We start from the raw sequence: 17,476 nt of genomic DNA on the forward strand, positions 1-17,476 counted from the left end.
ATCTCCCTCTCCAAGTTGTGGGTTCCTCCTTGGCCTTTTCCCCTGCTTTTGCAACATCTGCAAGCTTACTTTTTGCATCTTTTGGTCCTTTCCACTGCTCCTGATACAATCTCGGTCCATTTTCTTAGAGTCACTAAATGTCCCAAATTTCCACTTTTTTTTTTCTCCTCCAATTGCAATTCCTTTGATGGTATCTCCATTCCAGCATGTTTGGAAGTCCTTCTTTTCTCTTTTGGCCTTCTGCGGGGATCAATTTTGGCAAGCTTCCTGCATGTGCCTGCACCTGATGGCATATGGCCTGCTTTTTGATGGATGTGACTTGGAAAAATTTTTTTTTTTTAAAGTACCCATGCCACATCACTCATATCTTCCCCTCTAAGTTGTGTCTTCCTCCCTGACTTTTTCCCTTGCTTTTGCAACATCTGTGAGCTTAGTTTTGCCATGTTTTGGTCCTTTGCAATGCAGCTCACTAACTCACAGACCATTTTTTGAAGACTCTAAAATTGCCGATTTTCTGGGTTTTTTCAATTGCATTTCATTTGATCCTATCTCCTTTCCTGAGTGTTTGTAAGCCTTTCTTTTGCAGTCTGCAAGATTCCTTTTCCCTTCCCGAAAGGAAATGAAATTTCCTTTCGGGAAGGGAAAAGGAATCTTGCGATTTCAATGGGCACCAATAGAGGAATCTTTGGTGCATGTCCCTGCACTTGATGGCATGTCATGCCATTCGATGCCTTTGACTTTGGGAGAGAGGATTTTCTCTCTTTTTTTTTGTTATTACACTATCCATGCCATGTCCTTCATATCTCCCTCTCCAAGTTGTGGGTTCCTCCTTGGCCTTTTCCCCTGCTTTTGCAACATCTGCAAGCTTACTTTTTGCATCTTTTGGTCCTTTCCACTGCTCCTGATAAAATCCCGGTCCATTTTCTTAGAGTCACTAAATGTCCCAAATTTCCACTTCTTTTTTCTCCTCCAATTGCAATTTCTTTGATGGTATCTCCATTCCAGCATGTTTGGAAGTCCTTCTTTTCTCTTTTGGCCTTCTGCGGGGATCAATTTTGGCAAGCTTGCTGCATGTGCCTGCACCTGATGGCATATGGCCTGCTTTTTGATGGATGTGACATGGAAAAATTTTTTCTTTTTTTTTAAGCTCCCATGCCACATCACTCATATCTTCCCCTCTAAGTTGTGTCTTCCTCCCTGACTTTTTCCCTTGCTTTTGCAACATCTGTGAGATTAGTTTTGCCATTTTTTGGTCCTTTGCAATGCAGCTCACTAACTCACAGACCATTTTTTGAAGACACTAAAATTGCCGATTTTCTGGGTTTTTTCAATTGCATTTCATTTGATCCTATCTTCTTTTTCTGAGTGTTTGTAAGCCTTTCTTTTGCACTCCGCATGATTCCTTTTCCCTTCCCGAAAGGAAATGAAATTTCCTTTCGGGAAGGGAAAAGGAATCTTGCGATTTCAATGGGCACCAATAGAGGAATCTTTGGTGCATGTCCCTGCACTTGATGGCATATCATGCCATTCGATGCCTTTGACTTTGGGAGAGATGATTTTCTCTCTTTTTTTTTGTTATTACACTATCCATGCCATGTCCTTCATATCTCCCTCTCCAAGTTGTGGGTTCCTCCTTGGCCTTTTCCCCTGCTTTTGCAACATCTGCAAGCTTACTTTTTGCATCTTTTGGTCCTTTCCACTGCTCCTGATACAATCCCGGTCCATTTTCATAGAGTCACTAAATGTCCCAAATTTCCACTTTTTTTTTTCTCCTCCAATTGCAATTCCTTTGATGGTATCTCCATTCCAGCATGTTTGGAAGTCCTTCTTTTCTCTTTTGGCCTTCTACGGGGATCAATTTTGGCAAGCTTGCTGCATGTGCCTGCACCTGATGGCATGTGGCCTGCTTTTTGATGGATGTGACATGGAAAAATTTTTTCTTTTTTTTTAAGCTCCCATGCCACATCACTCATATCTTCCCCTCTAAGTTGTGTCTTCCTCCCTGACTTTTTCCCTTGCTTTTGTAACATCTGTGAGCTTAGTTTTGCCATTTTTTGGTCCTTTGCAATGCAGCTCACTAACTCACAGACCATTTTTTGAAGACACTAAAATTGCCGATTTTCTGGGTTTTTTCAATTGCATTTCATTTGATCCTATCTCCTTTCCTGAGTGTTTGTAAGCCTTTCTTTTGCAGTCCGCAAGATTCCTTTTCCCTTCCCGAAAGGAAATGAAATTTCCTTTCGGGAAGGGAAAAGGAATCTTGCGATTTCAATGGGCACCAATAGAGGAATCTTTGGTGCATGTCCCTGCACTTGATGGCATATCATGCCATTCGATGCCTTTGACTTTGGGAGAGATGATTTTCTCTCTTTTTTTTTGTTATTACACTATCCATGCCATGTCCTTCATATCTCCCTCTCCAAGTTGTGGGTTCCTCCTTGGCCTTTTCCCCTGCTTTTGCAACATCTGCAAGCTTAGTTTTTGCATCTTTTGGTCCTTTCCACTGCTCCTGATACAATCCCGGTCCATTTTCATAGAGTCACTAAATGTCCCAAATTTCCACTTTTTTGTTTCTTTTCTTGCATTTACAATTCCTTTGATGGTATCTCCATTCCAGCATGTTTGGAAGTCCTTCTTTTCTCTTTTGGCCTTCTACGGGGATCAATTTTGGCAAGCTTGCTGCATGTGCCTGCACCTGATGGCATATGGCCTGCTTTTTGATGGATGTGACTTGGAAAAAATTTTTTTTTTTAAAGTACCCATGCCACATCACTCATATCTTCCCCTCTAAGTTGTGTCTTCCTCCCTGACTTTTTCCCTTACATTTCCAACATCTGTGAGCTTAGTTTTGCCATTTTTTGGTCCTTTGCAATGCAGCTCACTAACTCACAGACCATTTTTTGAAGACACTAAAATTGCCGATTTTCTGGGTTTTTTCAATTGCATTTCATTTGATCCTATCTCCTTTCCTGAGTGTTTGTAAGCCTTTCTTTTGCAGTCCGCAAGATTCCTTTTCCCTTCCCGAAAGGAAATGAAATTTCCTTTCGGGAAGGGAAAAGGAACCTTGCGATTTCAATGGGCACCAATAGAGGAATTTTTGGTGCATGTCCCTGCACTTGATGGCATGTCATGCCATTCGATGCCTTTGACTTTGGGAGAGAGGATTTTCTCTCTTTTTTTTTGTTATTACACTATCCATGCCATGTCCTTCATATCTCCCTCTCCAAGTTGTGGGTTCCTCCTTGGCCTTTTCCCCTGCTTTTGCAACATCTGCAAGCTTACTTTTTGCATCTTTTGGTCCTTTCCACTGCTCCTGATACAATCTCGGTCCATTTTCTTAGAGTCACTAAATGTCCCAAATTTCCACTTTTTTTTTTCTCCTCCAATTGCAATTCCTTTGATGGTATCTCCATTCCAGCATGTTTGGAAGTCCTTCTTTTCTCTTTTGGCCTTCTGCGGGGATCAATTTTGGCAAGCTTCCTGCATGTGCCTGCACCTGATGGCATATGGCCTGCTTTTTGATGGATGTGACTTGGAAAAATTTTTTTTTTTTAAAGTACCCATGCCACATCACTCATATCTTCCCCTCTAAGTTGTGTCTTCCTCCCTGACTTTTTCCCTTGCTTTTGCAACATCTGTGAGCTTAGTTTTGCCATGTTTTGGTCCTTTGCAATGCAGCTCACTAACTCACAGACCATTTTTTGAAGACTCTAAAATTGCCGATTTTCTGGGTTTTTTCAATTGCATTTCATTTGATCCTATCTCCTTTCCTGAGTGTTTGTAAGCCTTTCTTTTGCAGTCTGCAAGATTCCTTTTCCCTTCCCGAAAGGAAATGAAATTTCCTTTCGGGAAGGGAAAAGGAATCTTGCGATTTCAATGGGCACCAATAGAGGAATCTTTGGTGCATGTCCCAGCACTTGATGGCATGTCATGCCATTCGATGCCTTTGACTTTGGGAGAGAGGATTTTCTCTCTTTTTTTTTGTTATTACACTATCCATGCCATGTCCTTCATATCTCCCTCTCCAAGTTGTGGGTTCCTCCTTGGCCTTTTCCCCTGCTTTTGCAACATCTGCAAGCTTACTTTTTGCATCTTTTGGTCCTTTCCACTGCTCCTGATAAAATCCCGGTCCATTTTCTTAGAGTCACTAAATGTCCCAAATTTCCACTTCTTTTTTCTCCTCCAATTGCAATTTCTTTGATGGTATCTCCATTCCAGCATGTTTGGAAGTCCTTCTTTTCTCTTTTGGCCTTCTGCGGGGATCAATTTTGGCAAGCTTCCTGCATGTGCCTGCACCTGATGGCATATGGCCTGCTTTTTGATGGATGTGACATGGAAAAATTTTTTCTTTTTTTTTAAGCTCCCATGCCACATCACTCATATCTTCCCCTCTAAGTTGTGTCTTCCTCCCTGACTTTTTCCCTTGCTTTTGCAACATCTGTGAGCTTAGTTTTGCCATGTTTTGGTCCTTTGCAATGCAGCTCACTAACTCACAGACCATTTTTTGAAGACACTAAAATTGCCGATTTTCTGGGTTTTTTCAATTGCATTTCATTTGATCCTATCTTCTTTTTCTGAGTGTTTGTAAGCCTTTCTTTTGCAGTCCGCATGATTCCTTTTCCCTTCCCGAAAGGAAATGAAATTTCCTTTCGGGAAGGGAAAAGGAATCTTGCGATTTCAATGGGCACCAATAGAGGAATCTTTGGTGCATGTCCCTGCACTTGATGGCATATCATGCCATTCGATGCCTTTGACTTTGGGAGAGATGATTTTCTCTCTTTTTTTTTGTTATTACACTATCCATGCCATGTCCTTCATATCTCCCTCTCCAAGTTGTGGGTTCCTCCTTGGCCTTTTCCCCTGCTTTTGCAACATCTGCAAGCTTACTTTTTGCATCTTTTGGTCCTTTCCACTGCTCCTGATACAATCCCGGTCCATTTTCATAGAGTCACTAAATGTCCCAAATTTCCACTTTTTTGTTTCTTTTCTTGCATTTACAATTCCTTTGATGATATCTCCATTCCAGCATGTTTGGAAGTCCTTCTTTTCTCTTTTGGCCTTCTACGGGGATCAATTTTGGCAAGCTTCCTGCATGTGCCTGCACCTGATGGCATATGGCCTGCTTTTTGATGGATGTGACTTGGAAAAATTTATTTTTTTTTAAAGTACCCATGCCACATCACTCATATCTTCCCCTCTAAGTTGTGTCTTCCTCCCTGACTTTTTCCCTTACATTTCCAACATCTGTGAGATTAGTTTTGGCATGTTATGTTCCCTCGCAATGCAGCTCACTAACTCACAGACCATTTTTTGAAGACACTAAAATTGCCGATTTTCTGGGTTTTTCAATTGCATTTCATTTGATCCTATCTCCTTTCCTGAGTGTTTGTAAGCCTTTCTTTTGCAGTCCGCAAGATTCCTTTTCCCTTCCCGAAAGGAAATGAAATTTCCTTTCGGGAAGGGAAAAGGAATCTTGCGATTTCAATGGGCACCAATAGAGGAATCTTTGGTGCATGTCCCTGCACTTGATGGCATGTCATGCCATTCGATGCCTTTGACTTTGGGAGAGAGGATTTTCTCTCTTTTTTTTTGTTATTACACTATCCATGCCATGTCCTTCATATCTCCCTCTCCAAGTTGTGGGTTCCTCCTTGGCCTTTTCCCCTGCTTTTGCAACATCTGCAAGCTTACTTTTTGCATCATTTGGTCCTTTCCACTGCTCCTGATACAATCCCGGTCCATTTTCATAGAGTCACTAAATGTCCCAAATTTCCACTTTTTTTTTTCTCCTCCAATTGCAATTCCTTTGATGGTATCTCCATTCCAGCATGTTTGGAAGTCCTTCTTTTCTCTTTTGGCCTTCTACGGGGATCAATTTTGGCAAGCTTGCTGCATGTGCCTGCACCTGATGGCATGTGGCCTGCTTTTTGATGGATGTGACTTGGAAAAATTTATTTTTTTTTAAAGTACCCATGCCACATCACTCATATCTTCCCCTCTAAGTTGTGTCTTCCTCCCTGACTTTTTCCCTTGCTTTTGTAACATCTGTGAGCTTAGTTTTGCCATTTTTTGGTCCTTTGCAATGCAGCTCACTAACTCACAGACCATTTTTTGAAGACACTAAAATTGCCGATTTTCTGGGTTTTTTCAATTGCATTTCATTTGATCCTATCTCCTTTCCTGAGTGTTTGTAAGCCTTTCTTTTGCAGTCCGCAAGATTCCTTTTCCCTTCCCGAAAGGAAATGAAATTTCCTTTCGGGAAGGGAAAAGGAACCTTGCGATTTCAATGGGCACCAATAGAGGAATTTTTGGTGCATGTCCCTGCACTTGATGGCATATCATGCCATTCGATGCCTTTGACTTTGGGAGAGAGGATTTTCTCTCTTTTTTTTTGTTATTACACTATCCATGCCATGTCCTTCATATCTCCCTCTCCAAGTTGTGGGTTCCTCCTTGGCCTTTTCCCCTGCTTTTGCAACATCTGCAAGCTTACTTTTTGCATCTTTTGGTCCTTTCCACTGCTCCTGATACAATCCCGGTCCATTTTCATAGAGTCACTAAATGTCCCAAATTTCCACTTTTTTGTTTCTTTTCTTGCATTTACAATTCCTTTGATGGTATCTCCATTCCAGCATGTTTGGAAGTCCTTCTTTTCTCTTTTGGCCTTCTACGGGGATCAATTTTGGCAAGCTTGCTGCATGTGCCTGCACCTGATGGCATATGGCCTGCTTTTTGATGGATGTGACTTGGAAAAAATTTTTTTTTTTAAAGTACCCATGCCACATCACTCATATCTTCCCCTCTAAGTTGTGTCTTCCTCCCTGACTTTTTCCCTTACATTTCCAACATCTGTGAGCTTAGTTTTGCCATTTTTTGGTCCTTTGCAATGCAGCTCACTAACTCACAGACCATTTTTTGAAGACACTAAAATTGCCGATTTTCTGGGTTTTTTCAATTGCATTTCATTTGATCCTATCTTCTTTTTCTGAGTGTTTGTAAGCCTTTCTTTTGCAGTCCGCATGATTCCTTTTCCCTTCCCGAAAGGAAATGAAATTTCCTTTCGGGAAGGGAAAAGGAATCTTGCGATTTCAATGGGCACCAATAGAGGAATCTTTGGTGCATGTCCCTGCACTTGATGGCATATCATGCCATTCGATGCCTTTGACTTTGGGAGAGATGATTTTCTCTCTTTTTTTTTGTTATTACACTATCCATGCCATGTCCTTCATATCTCCCTCTCCAAGTTGTGGGTTCCTCCTTGGCCTTTTCCCCTGCTTTTGCAACATCTGCAAGCTTACTTTTTGCATCTTTTGGTCCTTTCCACTGCTCCTGATACAATCCCGGTCCATTTTCATAGAGTCACTAAATGTCCCAAATTTCCACTTTTTTGTTTCTTTTCTTGCATTTACAATTCCTTTGATGATATCTCCATTCCAGCATGTTTGGAAGTCCTTCTTTTCTCTTTTGGCCTTCTACGGGGATCAATTTTGGCAAGCTTCCTGCATGTGCCTGCACCTGATGGCATATGGCCTGCTTTTTGATGGATGTGACTTGGAAAAATTTATTTTTTTTTAAAGTACCCATGCCACATCACTCATATCTTCCCCTCTAAGTTGTGTCTTCCTCCCTGACTTTTTCCCTTACATTTCCAACATCTGTGAGATTAGTTTTGGCATGTTATGTTCCCTCGCAATGCAGCTCACTAACTCACAGACCATTTTTTGAAGACACTAAAATTGCCGATTTTCTGGGTTTTTCAATTGCATTTCATTTGATCCTATCTCCTTTCCTGAGTGTTTGTAAGCCTTTCTTTTGCAGTCCGCAAGATTCCTTTTCCCTTCCCGAAAGGAAATGAAATTTCCTTTCGGGAAGGGAAAAGGAATCTTGCGATTTCAATGGGCACCAATAGAGGAATCTTTGGTGCATGTCCCTGCACTTGATGGCATGTCATGCCATTCGATGCCTTTGACTTTGGGAGAGAGGATTTTCTCTCTTTTTTTTTGTTATTACACTATCCATGCCATGTCCTTCATATCTCCCTCTCCAAGTTGTGGGTTCCTCCTTGGCCTTTTCCCCTGCTTTTGCAACATCTGCAAGCTTACTTTTTGCATCATTTGGTCCTTTCCACTGCTCCTGATACAATCCCGGTCCATTTTCATAGAGTCACTAAATGTCCCAAATTTCCACTTTTTTTTTTCTCCTCCAATTGCAATTCCTTTGATGGTATCTCCATTCCAGCATGTTTGGAAGTCCTTCTTTTCTCTTTTGGCCTTCTACGGGGATCAATTTTGGCAAGCTTGCTGCATGTGCCTGCACCTGATGGCATATGGCCTGCTTTTTGATGGATGTGACTTGGAAAAATTTATTTTTTTTTAAAGTACCCATGCCACATCACTCATATCTTCCCCTCTAAGTTGTGTCTTCCTCCCTGACTTTTTCCCTTGCTTTTGTAACATCTGTGAGCTTAGTTTTGCCATTTTTTGGTCCTTTGCAATGCAGCTCACTAACTCACAGACCATTTTTTGAAGACACTAAAATTGCCGATTTTCTGGGTTTTTTCAATTGCATTTCATTTGATCCTATCTCCTTTCCTGAGTGTTTGTAAGCCTTTCTTTTGCAGTCCGCAAGATTCCTTTTCCCTTCCCGAAAGGAAATGAAATTTCCTTTCGGGAAGGGAAAAGGAATCTTGCGATTTCAATGGGCACCAATAGAGGAATCTTTGGTGCATGTCCCTGCACTTGATGGCATATCATGCCATTCGATGCCTTTGACTTTGGGAGAGATGATTTTCTCTCTTTTTTTTTGTTATTACACTATCCATGCCATGTCCTTCATATCTCCCTCTCCAAGTTGTGGGTTCCTCCTTGGCCTTTTCCCCTGCTTTTGCAACATCTGCAAGCTTAGTTTTTGCATCTTTTGGTCCTTTCCACTGCTCCTGATACAATCCCGGTCCATTTTCATAGAGTCACTAAATGTCCCAAATTTCCACTTTTTTGTTTCTTTTCTTGCATTTACAATTCCTTTGATGGTATCTCCATTCCAGCATGTTTGGAAGTCCTTCTTTTCTCTTTTGGCCTTCTACGGGGATCAATTTTGGCAAGCTTGCTGCATGTGCCTGCACCTGATGGCATATGGCCTGCTTTTTGATGGATGTGACTTGGAAAAAATTTTTTTTTTTAAAGTACCCATGCCACATCACTCATATCTTCCCCTCTAAGTTGTGTCTTCCTCCCTGACTTTTTCCCTTACATTTCCAACATCTGTGAGCTTAGTTTTGCCATTTTTTGGTCCTTTGCAATGCAGCTCACTAACTCACAGACCATTTTTTGAAGACACTAAAATTGCCGATTTTCTGGGTTTTTTCAATTGCATTTCATTTGATCCTATCTCCTTTCCTGAGTGTTTGTAAGCCTTTCTTTTGCAGTCCGCAAGATTCCTTTTCCCTTCCCGAAAGGAAATGAAATTTCCTTTCGGGAAGGGAAAAGGAACCTTGCGATTTCAATGGGCACCAATAGAGGAATTTTTGGTGCATGTCCCTGCACTTGATGGCATGTCATGCCATTCGATGCCTTTGACTTTGGGAGAGAGGATTTTCTCTCTTTTTTTTTGTTATTACACTATCCATGCCATGTCCTTCATATCTCCCTCTCCAAGTTGTGGGTTCCTCCTTGGCCTTTTCCCCTGCTTTTGCAACATCTGCAAGCTTACTTTTTGCATCTTTTGGTCCTTTCCACTGCTCCTGATACAATCTCGGTCCATTTTCTTAGAGTCACTAAATGTCCCAAATTTCCACTTTTTTTTTTCTCCTCCAATTGCAATTCCTTTGATGGTATCTCCATTCCAGCATGTTTGGAAGTCCTTCTTTTCTCTTTTGGCCTTCTGCGGGGATCAATTTTGGCAAGCTTCCTGCATGTGCCTGCACCTGATGGCATATGGCCTGCTTTTTGATGGATGTGACTTGGAAAAATTTTTTTTTTTTAAAGTACCCATGCCACATCACTCATATCTTCCCCTCTAAGTTGTGTCTTCCTCCCTGACTTTTTCCCTTGCTTTTGCAACATCTGTGAGCTTAGTTTTGCCATGTTTTGGTCCTTTGCAATGCAGCTCACTAACTCACAGACCATTTTTTGAAGACTCTAAAATTGCCGATTTTCTGGGTTTTTTCAATTGCATTTCATTTGATCCTATCTCCTTTCCTGAGTGTTTGTAAGCCTTTCTTTTGCAGTCTGCAAGATTCCTTTTCCCTTCCCGAAAGGAAATGAAATTTCCTTTCGGGAAGGGAAAAGGAATCTTGCGATTTCAATGGGCACCAATAGAGGAATCTTTGGTGCATGTCCCTGCACTTGATGGCATGTCATGCCATTCGATGCCTTTGACTTTGGGAGAGAGGATTTTCTCTCTTTTTTTTTGTTATTACACTATCCATGCCATGTCCTTCATATCTCCCTCTCCAAGTTGTGGGTTCCTCCTTGGCCTTTTCCCCTGCTTTTGCAACATCTGCAAGCTTAGTTTTTGCATCTTTTGGTCCTTTCCACTGCTCCTGATAAAATCCCGGTCCATTTTCTTAGAGTCACTAAATGTCCCAAATTTCCACTTCTTTTTTCTCCTCCAATTGCAATTTCTTTGATGGTATCTCCATTCCAGCATGTTTGGAAGTCCTTCTTTTCTCTTTTGGCCTTCTGCGGGGATCAATTTTGGCAAGCTTGCTGCATGTGCCTACACCTGATGGCATATGGCCTGCTTTTTGATGGATGTGACATGGAAAAATTTTTTCTTTTTTTTTAAGCTCCCATGCCACATCACTCATATCTTCCCCTCTAAGTTGTGTCTTCCTCCCTGACTTTTTCCCTTGCTTTTGCAACATCTGTGAGCTTAGTTTTGCCATGTTTTGGTCCTTTGCAATGCAGCTCACTAACTCACAGACCATTTTTTGAAGACACTAAAATTGCCGATTTTCTGGGTTTTTTCAATTGCATTTCATTTGATCCTATCTTCTTTTTCTGAGTGTTTGTAAGCCTTTCTTTTGCAGTCCGCATGATTCCTTTTCCCTTCCCGAAAGGAAATGAAATTTCCTTTCGGGAAGGGAAAAGGAATCTTGCGATTTCAATGGGCACCAATAGAGGAATCTTTGGTGCATGTCCCTGCACTTGATGGCATATCATGCCATTCGATGCCTTTGACTTTGGGAGAGATGATTTTCTCTCTTTTTTTTTGTTATTACACTATCCATGCCATGTCCTTCATATCTCCCTCTCCAAGTTGTGGGTTCCTCCTTGGCCTTTTCCCCTGCTTTTGCAACATCTGCAAGCTTACTTTTTGCATCTTTTGGTCCTTTCCACTGCTCCTGATACAATCCCGGTCCATTTTCATAGAGTCACTAAATGTCCCAAATTTCCACTTTTTTGTTTCTTTTCTTGCATTTACAATTCCTTTGATGATATCTCCATTCCAGCATGTTTGGAAGTCCTTCTTTTCTCTTTTGGCCTTCTACGGGGATCAATTTTGGCAAGCTTCCTGCATGTGCCTGCACCTGATGGCATATGGCCTGCTTTTTGATGGATGTGACTTGGAAAAATTTATTTTTTTTTAAAGTACCCATGCCACATCACTCATATCTTCCCCTCTAAGTTGTGTCTTCCTCCCTGACTTTTTCCCTTACATTTCCAACATCTGTGAGATTAGTTTTGGCATGTTATGTTCCCTCGCAATGCAGCTCACTAACTCACAGACCATTTTTTGAAGACACTAAAATTGCCGATTTTCTGGGTTTTTCAATTGCATTTCATTTGATCCTATCTCCTTTCCTGAGTGTTTGTAAGCCTTTCTTTTGCAGTCCGCAAGATTCCTTTTCCCTTCCCGAAAGGAAATGAAATTTCCTTTCGGGAAGGGAAAAGGAATCTTGCGATTTCAATGGGCACCAATAGAGGAATCTTTGGTGCATGTCCCTGCACTTGATGGCATGTCATGCCATTCGATGCCTTTGACTTTGGGAGAGAGGATTTTCTCTCTTTTTTTTTGTTATTACACTATCCATGCCATGTCCTTCATATCTCCCTCTCCAAGTTGTGGGTTCCTCCTTGGCCTTTTCCCCTGCTTTTGCAACATCTGCAAGCTTACTTTTTGCATCATTTGGTCCTTTCCACTGCTCCTGATACAATCCCGGTCCATTTTCATAGAGTCACTAAATGTCCCAAATTTCCACTTTTTTTTTTCTCCTCCAATTGCAATTCCTTTGATGGTATCTCCATTCCAGCATGTTTGGAAGTCCTTCTTTTCTCTTTTGGCCTTCTACGGGGATCAATTTTGGCAAGCTTGCTGCATGTGCCTGCACCTGATGGCATGTGGCCTGCTTTTTGATGGATGTGACTTGGAAAAATTTATTTTTTTTTAAAGTACCCATGCCACATCACTCATATCTTCCCCTCTAAGTTGTGTCTTCCTCCCTGACTTTTTCCCTTGCTTTTGTAACATCTGTGAGCTTAGTTTTGCCATTTTTTGGTCCTTTGCAATGCAGCTCACTAACTCACAGACCATTTTTTGAAGACACTAAAATTGCCGATTTTCTGGGTTTTTTCAATTGCATTTCATTTGATCCTATCTCCTTTCCTGAGTGTTTGTAAGCCTTTCTTTTGCAGTCCGCAAGATTCCTTTTCCCTTCCCGAAAGGAAATGAAATTTCCTTTCGGGAAGGGAAAAGGAATCTTGCGATTTCAATGGGCACCAATAGAGGAATCTTTGGTGCATGTCCCTGCACTTGATGGCATATCATGCCATTCGATGCCTTTGACTTTGGGAGAGATGATTTTCTCTCTTTTTTTTTGTTATTACACTATCCATGCCATGTCCTTCATATCTCCCTCTCCAAGTTGTGGGTTCCTCCTTGGCCTTTTCCCCTGCTTTTGCAACATCTGCAAGCTTAGTTTTTGCATCTTTTGGTCCTTTCCACTGCTCCTGATACAATCCCGGTCCATTTTCATAGAGTCACTAAATGTCCCAAATTTCCACTTTTTTGTTTCTTTTCTTGCATTTACAATTCCTTTGATGGTATCTCCATTCCAGCATGTTTGGAAGTCCTTCTTTTCTCTTTTGGCCTTCTACGGGGATCAATTTTGGCAAGCTTGCTGCATGTGCCTGCACCTGATGGCATATGGCCTGCTTTTTGATGGATGTGACTTGGAAAAAATTTTTTTTTTTAAAGTACCCATGCCACATCACTCATATCTTCCCCTCTAAGTTGTGTCTTCCTCCCTGACTTTTTCCCTTACATTTCCAACATCTGTGAGCTTAGTTTTGCCATTTTTTGGTCCTTTGCAATGCAGCTCACTAACTCACAGACCATTTTTTGAAGACACTAAAATTGCCGATTTTCTGGGTTTTTTCAATTGCATTTCATTTGATCCTATCTCCTTTCCTGAGTGTTTGTAAGCCTTTCTTTTGCAGTCCGCAAGATTCCTTTTCCCTTCCCGAAAGGAAATGAAATTTCCTTTCGGGAAGGGAAAAGGAACCTTGCGATTTCAATGGGCACCAATAGAGGAATTTTTGGTGCATGTCCCTGCACTTGATGGCATGTCATGCCATTCGATGCCTTTGACTTTGGGAGAGAGGATTTTCTCTCTTTTTTTTTGTTATTACACTATCCATGCCATGTCCTTCATATCTCCCTCTCCAAGTTGTGGGTTCCTCCTTGGCCTTTTCCCCTGCTTTTGCAACATCTGCAAGCTTACTTTTTGCATCTTTTGGTCCTTTCCACTGCTCCTGATACAATCTCGGTCCATTTTCTTAGAGTCACTAAATGTCCCAAATTTCCACTTTTTTTTTTCTCCTCCAATTGCAATTCCTTTGATGGTATCTCCATTCCAGCATGTTTGGAAGTCCTTCTTTTCTCTTTTGGCCTTCTGCGGGGATCAATTTTGGCAAGCTTGCTGCATGTGCCTGCACCTGATGGCATATGGCCTGCTTTTTGATGGATGTGACTTGGAAAAATTTTTTTTTTTTAAAGTACCCATGCCACATCACTCATATCTTCCCCTCTAAGTTGTGTCTTCCTCCCTGACTTTTTCCCTTGCTTTTGCAACATCTGTGAGCTTAGTTTTGCCATGTTTTGGTCCTTTGCAATGCAGCTCACTAACTCACAGACCATTTTTTGAAGACTCTAAAATTGCCGATTTTCTGGGTTTTTTCAATTGCATTTCATTTGATCCTATCTCCTTTCCTGAGTGTTTGTAAGCCTTTCTTTTGCAGTCCGCAAGATTCCTTTTCCCTTCCCGAAAGGAAATGAAATTTCCTTTCGGGAAGGGAAAAGGAATCTTGCGATTTCAATGGGCACCAATAGAGGAATCTTTGGTGCATGTCCCTGCACTTGATGGCATGTCATGCCATTCGATGCCTTTGACTTTGGGAGAGATGATTTTCTCTCTTTTTTTTTTGTTATTACACTATCCATGCCATGTCCTTCATATCTCCCTCTCCAAGTTGTGGGTTCCTCCTTGGCCTTTTCCCCTGCTTTTGCAACATCTGCAAGCTTACTTTTTGCATCTTTTGGTCCTTTCCACTGCTCCTGATAAAATCCCGGTCCATTTTCTTAGAGTCACTAAATGTCCCAAATTTCCACTTCTTTTTTCTCCTCCAATTGCAATTTCTTTGATGGTATCTCCATTCCAGCATGTTTGGAAGTCCTTCTTTTCTCTTTTGGCCTTCTGCGGGGATCAATTTTGGCAAGCTTGCTGCATGTGCCTACACCTGATGGCATATGGCCTGCTTTTTGATGGATGTGACTTGGAAAAATTTTTTCTTTTTTTTTAAGCTCCCATGCCACATCACTCATATCTTCCCCTCTAAGTTGTGTCTTCCTCCCTGACTTTTTCCCTTGCTTTTGCAACATCTGTGAGCTTAGTTTTGCCATGTTTTGGTCCTTTGCAATGCAGCTCACTAACTCACAGACCATTTTTTGAAGACACTAAAATTGCCGATTTTCTGGGTTTTTTCAATTGCATTTCATTTGATCCTATCTTCTTTTTCTGAGTGTTTGTAAGCCTTTCTTTTGCAGTCCGCATGATTCCTTTTCCCTTCCCGAAAGGAAATGAAATTTCCTTTCGGGAAGGGAAAAGGAATCTTGCGATTTCAATGGGCACCAATAGAGGAATCTTTGGTGCATGTCCCTGCACTTGATGGCATATCATGCCATTCGATGCCTTTGACTTTGGGAGAGATGATTTTCTCTCTTTTTTTTTGTTATTACACTATCCATGCCATGTCCTTCATATCTCCCTCTCCAAGTTGTGGGTTCCTCCTTGGCCTTTTCCCCTGCTTTTGCAACATCTGCAAGCTTACTTTTTGCATCTTTTGGTCCTTTCCACTGCTCCTGATACAATCCCGGTCCATTTTCATAGAGTCACTAAATGTCCCAAATTTCCACTTTTTTGTTTCTTTTCTTGCATTTACAATTCCTTTGATGATATCTCCATTCCAGCATGTTTGGAAGTCCTTCTTTTCTCTTTTGGCCTTCTACGGGGATCAATTTTGGCAAGCTTCCTGCATGTGCCTGCACCTGATGGCATATGGCCTGCTTTTTGATGGATGTGACTTGGAAAAAAATTTTTTTTTTAAAGTACCCATGCCACATCACTCATATCTTCCCCTCTAAGTTGTGTCTTCCTCCCTGACTTTTTCCCTTACATTTCCAACATCTGTGAGCTTAGTTTTGCCATGTTTTGGTCCTTTGCAATGCAGCTCACTAACTCACAGACCATTTTTTGAAGACACTAAAATTGCCGATTTTCTGGGTTTTTTCAATTGCATTTCATTTGATCCTGTCTCCTTTCCTGAGTGTTTGTAAGCCTTTCTTTTGCAGTCCGCAAGATTCCTTTTCCCTTCCCGAAAGGAAATGAAATTTCCTTTCGGGAAGGGAAAAGGAACCTTGCGATTTCAATGGGCACCAATAGAGGAATTTTTGGTGCATGTCCCTGCACTTGATGGCATGTCATGCCATTCGATGCCTTTGACTTTGGGAGAGAGGATTTTCTCTCTTTTTTTTTGTTATTACACTATCCATGCCATGTCCTTCATATCTCCCTCTCCAAGTTGTGGGTTCCTCCTTGGCCTTTTCCCCTGCTTTTGCAACATCTGCAAGCTTACTTTTTGCATCTTTTGGTCCTTTCCACTGCTCCTGATAAAATCTCGGTCCATTTTCTTAGAGTCACTAAATGTCCCAAATTTCCACTTCTTTTTTCTCCTCCAATTGCAATTTCTTTGATGGTATCTCCATTCCAGCATGTTTGGAAGTCCTTCTTTTCTCTTTTGGCCTTCTGCGGGGATCAATTTTGGCAAGCTTGCTGCATGTGCCTGCACCTGATGGCATATGGCCTGCTTTTTGATGGATGTGACTTGGAAAAATTTTTTTTTTTTAAAGTACCCATGCCACATCACTCATATCTTCCCCTCTAAGTTGTGTCTTCCTCCCTGACTTTTTCCCTTGCTTTTGCAACATCTGTGAGCTTAGTTTTGCCATGTTTTGGTCCTTTGCAATGCAGCTCACTAACTCACAGACCATTTTTTGAAGACTCTAAAATTGCCGATTTTCTGGGTTTTTTCAATTGCATTTCATTTGATCCTATCTCCTTTCCTGAGTGTTTGTAAGCCTTTCTTTTGCACTCCGCAAGATTCCTTTTCCCTTCCCGAAAGGAAATGAAATTTCTTTTCGGGAAGGGAAAAGGAATCTTGCGATTTCAATGGGCACCAATAGAGGAATCTTTGGTGCATGTCCCTGCACCTGATGGCATGTCATGCCATTCGATGCCTTTGACTTTGGGAGAGATGATTTTCTCTCTTTTTTTTTGTTATTACACTATCCATGCCATGTCCTTCATATCTCCCTCTCCAAGTTGTGGGTTCCTCCTTGGCCTTTTCCCCTGCTTTTGCAACATCTGCAAGCTTACTTTTTGCATCTTTTGGTCCTTTCCACTGCTCCTGATACAATCCCGGTCCATTTTCATAGAGTCACTAAATGTCCCAAATTTCCACTTTTTTTTTTCTCCTCCAATTGCAATTCCTTTGATGGTATCTCCATTCCAGCATGTTTGGAAGTCCTTCTTTTCTCTTTTGGCCTTCTACGGGGATCAATTTTGGCAAGCTTGCTGCATGTGCCTGCACCTGATGGCATATGGCCTGCTTTTTGATGGATGTGACTTGGAAAAAATTTTTTTTTTTTAAAGTACCCATGCCACATCACTCATATCTTCCCCTCTAAGTTGTGTCTTCCTCCCTGACTTTTTCCCTTACATTTCCAACATCTGTGAGCTTAGTTTTGCCATTTTTTGGTCCTTTGCAATGCAGCTCACTAACTCACAGACCATTTTTTGAAGACACTAAAATTGCCGATTTTCTGGGTTTTTTCAATTGCATTTCATTTGATCCTATCTCCTTTCCTGAGTGTTTGTAAGCCTTTCTTTTGCACTCCGCAAGATTCCTTTTCCCTTCCC

The sequence above is a fragment of the Ammospiza caudacuta genome, chromosome 5 (genome assembly GCF_027887145.1).
Source record: "Ammospiza caudacuta isolate bAmmCau1 chromosome 5, bAmmCau1.pri, whole genome shotgun sequence".
Lineage (NCBI taxonomy): Eukaryota > Metazoa > Chordata > Aves > Passeriformes > Passerellidae > Ammospiza > Ammospiza caudacuta.